Below are 5,276 nucleotides of genomic sequence, written 5' to 3' on the forward strand. Positions count from 1 at the left end.
TCTGCTATTTTGTCCTTTTCTTCAGGGCAAAATGGTCATTTTAAGCATTAATATATATAGGGTTATTGGATTTTATCACCTCTAAATATTGGCTATTCGCCGCTGCCACCCCCAACTATCACTTTAACGCCTGCCACCTCCAACTTAACGCTTAGTGTGTTCTGTCACCATGTCGTTAACTGATCACTAACTTTTGATCCTGTTACTATACTTTTAGGGGTGTCCTAAGATCCCTAAAACATTCCTAAGATCCCTATGACACCCCCAAAAGTATAGTAACATAATCAAAAGTTAGTGATCAGTTAACGACGTGGTGACAGAACACACTAAGTGTTAAGTTGGGGGTGACAGGTGTTAAAGTGATAGTTGGGGGTGACAGCGACCAATAGCCAATAGTTGGGGGTGATAAATTCAATAGCCCTATATATATATAGAGAGTAGGGTTCCTACGGAAAGTGTGTTTTTCCTAGAAAGTCTAGGAAGCGATCTTGTCCATCCGATTGGTGTGTTTAAGAGTTGAGATTAAATCAATGGCAATCTTGTAATAATTAACTATATTTAATAGATTGTTTAAAATGAGTAGGGGCAATTTCGTCCTTATGTGTGTTTTAAACCAATCAAAAATAACCGTCAGAGATATCACATCTCCTTAATACACGCCAATTTCCCCCCCCCCCCTCTCTCTCTCTTTCTCTCTCTAAACCCAAATTCGGAAACCCCCAAAATCATACCAAAAATACCTAAAATCATGGATGAAGATAAGAGATTTTCCTTGTTCCATATACGTAAGATCAAGCTTTCATTGTACTGCGTGTTTTACAAAGCGATTATGGGTGATTCTGTTTGTAATTGAAGCGGAACAGTTACCGGAAGCCGATCGAAAGCTGGGGCGAAATCTGCTAATGTAAAACACATTTGTATGAATCTGCTTGCTGTTAAAACACAGCTGTATGAATCTGAATTGCTGTTAAAACACAGCTGTATGAATCTGAATGATAAAACACATTTGTATGAATCTGCTTGCTGTTAAAACACAGCTGTATGAATCTGAATGATAAAACACATTTGTATGAATCTGCTTGCTGTTAAAACACAGTTGTATGAATCTAAATGCTAAAACACAACTGTATGAATCTGCTTGCTGTTAAAACACATTTGTATGAATCTGCTTGCTGTTAAAACACACATGTATGAATCTGAATGCTAAAACACAACTGTATGAATATGCTTGCTGTTAAAACACAACTGTATGAATATGAATGCTAAAACACAACTGTATGCATCTGCTTGCTGTTAAAACACAACTGTTTGAATCTGAATGCTAAAACACAACTGTATGAATCTGCTTGCTGTTAAAACACAGCTGTATGAATCTGAATACTAAAACACAACTGTATGAATCTGCTTGCTGTTAAAACACAACTGTATGAATCTGAATAATAAAACACAACTGTATGAATCTGCTTGCTATTAAAACACATCACCAAGAACAAACTGTTAAAACACAGTACCAAGAACATGCTGATAGATTCCAGCTAGAAAACGAAGGAATGATTGATATTACGTGAGATCAGAAATCGAAAACAAAAAATTCCGAAATTTATGTATAGTTAGTTATTGAAGATAATTTCCTAAAATAAAAATAGATTGTGAAAGTACATAAATGCCCTTTTAGATAAAATCCTTCAATGCCACATGTCGCGTTCTTATTGCTTCCTAGACTTTCTAAGAAAAACACACTTTCCACCTAACTCCTACTCTATATATATATATATATATATATATATATATATATATAGGGTAAGGTTATTGTAAAAAAGACCAAAAGTGTGAGAAAGGTAAGAAAGAATCTCAGCCATTAGATCTAAATTAATTGAAAAGGGTAATCAAGTAATTTTATCATTGATTTAATTAATTCAAAACCTTCCATAAACCGCCACCCTAATTTATAGGAATACCGAATAACACTGCAAACACCATTCAGCACGTATATAACACCATTCAATAATTATACAACACCCTTCAATAAGTATATAACACCATTCAATAAGTATATAACACTATTTTAAAGATCTCTATAAAAACACTACGAATAACACTGCAACAACCATTCAGCGCATATATAAAACCATTCAGTAATTATATAACACCATTCAATAAGTATATAACACCATTCAACACATATATAACACCATTCAATAAGTATATAACACAATAATTATATAACACCATGAACTGAAACAAAAAAACCATTAACTGAAACATTCGATTGAACGTAATTTTTTTTCTCTATATAAGTATACTAATATGGTACTCATATTAAAGATTAAAAAACACTCGTTATTATGGTGTAATTTTTTTTAAAAAAAACGAGTTACGTGTAAAAAGTTATTGGCTTTTAAAAAATAAAGAGGGAACTTGCATGTGGATTGCATGTGACTTTCTAAAATTAAAAATGTTAATTTTACCTTTATACCCTTAATCTAGAAAATTAATTATTTTAATTGTTATACTATTTACAAGATTGTCATCAAGATCTCAACCATTAGATTACAGATCTAATGGTTTAGATTCTTTCTTACCCTTCTCACACACATATATATATATATAAATAACCACAAAACTCGGCACTCTCTCTCTCTCTAAACACCCCTCTGTCTCTCTCTTCTCTTTCTCTCTAACACCACCACCTAATCAACAATTTGATTGCTCTGCACAATGAGAAATCCATGAACTTGAAAAATCTTGAACCCAAATCAAACAATGATTTCTGCAGAATTCTCACCAACATTCTTCGCCTTCAACTCTCACCCAAAACACACTGCAGTTTCCCAGTACCATTGCTCTGTTATAACCTGCAGAAACCCTAATCCCAACGCAAACCCTAACAGCAAAAGCTCTTCAAATGTCAAACTTTCCACCAATCTAAACTCAACCTAGTTGCAAACCCGCAATTATAAAGAAACCCATTTCATCAAACTGCTTAACAGATCCTGCGAATCTTCATATTTTCTTGAAGATTCAATTTCCTTACCTGTTATGCTATCAAAATCATGTTTCCTTCTTGGTTGAGCGTGTACCGGGACCTCAAAACAAACCCGAGTCACGTACCAAATCTGTTAGTTTGGAAAGAAACTATATGTTTGGCATCAAATCAAAATCTCAAGCAAATTGTTTTTTGACTGAATTTCGTATAAAGATCGTATATTCGAGCCTCATAAGTTTGCCCGTTCTCATTACATCATAGAACTCATCCCAAACCTCTGTTTCGTGATTGCCGGAACCTCACCAGAGTTTCAATTTAACGTTGGAAGCCGTGGACCGTTCAAGAACTCGCATTTGGTACGAATCTTTATAAGCAATCTACTCGTTGTGTGTCCTATATTAAAACCCCTAAGTATAATGTGTTGATCAGTAACTGTGCTAATTAAATTTGGAGCAAAAAGGGGTTAGGGTTCCGATGGGGCTGGGTTTTCTAATTGAAGAAGCTGACAGGGTAACATTTGTATAAATTCATAGGAAATCATAATTTAATTAATAATATGTTATAATAAATTCAGATTGACCATTTTGCCCCTGAGGAAAAAGACAAAATAACCCGATTTTATTAGCCAAATATCAGGTGATTTGATTTTTGGACCAAAATGGCAATAAAAGTGAAACTACGGGGATCCAGATTTAAAAAGTTTAAGTTTTGAACTAAAATGAGAAAAACGAACAAACCTCAGTGTAACATCCTAAAAATATAAATTCTTAAATTTGCAATTAGATTGCAAATAAATTAGTAAAATAAACTAACTAGGAATGACACTAACCTAGTTAGATGATGACTTATGTGTAGGTAAGTAGTTAAAACAAAATAAAAACGAAAGTGGAGGGGCCAAAAGTGCCTAAATTGAAACTAAATTAAAAATCTCAGACACACTTGTGTGTGTAAGATCGACCAAACAAGAAGGAGGGGGCGACCAAGCTTTTCAAAACCCTAAATTCCACAAAACACCTAAATTGAAGGTTCAAATCTGATCCAAAACGAAATCCGAGCTGAGATTAGTGATCCTCATTGCAAGGGGGTTATAAGGTATGTAAAATTGATGAAAATTCTCTACTTGAAATTCTCATGAATTTGGGAAATCTGAAATTTGATGATGCATGTTTGTTATTTGGTTAAGATAGGGATGATATAGTATCTAGGAGTAAAACCTAGACAACAACATGTGAAATCAAGTCTAAATTCTGGAAATTTCATGAACACATTGAAGGCGATTCATGGGTTTTGTGAGAAATAGATAAACACTAGGGTTTTGAGTATTATTCTAGTGTAATATGGGTCATGGAAAGAGATTACTGAAATATGTGTAACAACCACTTAATTTCTATTAGAATTTAATAAAAGTATGCATGATCTTATATAAAGAGTACTTCAATTCGACACAAGTACAAAATCGAAGTTTTAAAGTGATCACATACTAGTTAACTACTAACTAGTTTAAACTTTCAAAACATGATTAGTTACTTGTTTACATCATAAACATTGTCTAAACAAAGTTAATATAACGCGGAAGCTTCAAAAGTTCGTGTTCGGTTCTTCAAAACATGCTTGATCGCCATCCGGAATGACCCCATCATCACCTAGAGTCAAAACCACTTTAAAAGTTAGTTTTGACATTGTTTAAATAAGCATCAACAAGTTCTAGCATCAAACCATCAAAAATAAAATAAAATCTCAAAACTTAGTCTGTCGCGTGTCGCGCCAGACATCGTTTATTCTGTCGCGTATAGCGACGGCTCTCGCGTGTCGGGCCGGGTCTAGATGATCCTGTCGCGTGGCGCGGGGGATACGGTTTTCCAGCAAGTGCAGGTTTTTGACCTGCATTTCCTGCCCAGCTCCGAATTTTACCATTCTAACTTCAAATGCTCATAACTTTTGATCCGAAGGTCCGTTTTAGGTGATTCTTTTTCCTATACATCTGCAATTTAATTACCGATGTGCCTATTACATTTATTATACCACAATTTCAAGTTACGGACCGAATGTCTAAAATTTACAATTTTAGCTTAATCGACCCACATAGTTTATACTAATTCAACTATCGATACTATAATAACTTCATGGCGCATTCGCCCAACATCCGGGGCTTTCGATCATCGGCATTTCTTTACCAAATCTATGGCTTCATGCATTTATGATCCATTATTGCCAAAAACTAACAAAAATCAAATCTTTACTACTTAATACACACTTATTTGACCCGTTTGGCTCATTTATGGAATTCTCC

Source organism: Helianthus annuus, chromosome 15 (assembly GCF_002127325.2).
Source record: "Helianthus annuus cultivar XRQ/B chromosome 15, HanXRQr2.0-SUNRISE, whole genome shotgun sequence".
In the NCBI taxonomy this organism is placed as follows: Eukaryota; Viridiplantae; Streptophyta; class Magnoliopsida; order Asterales; family Asteraceae; genus Helianthus; species Helianthus annuus.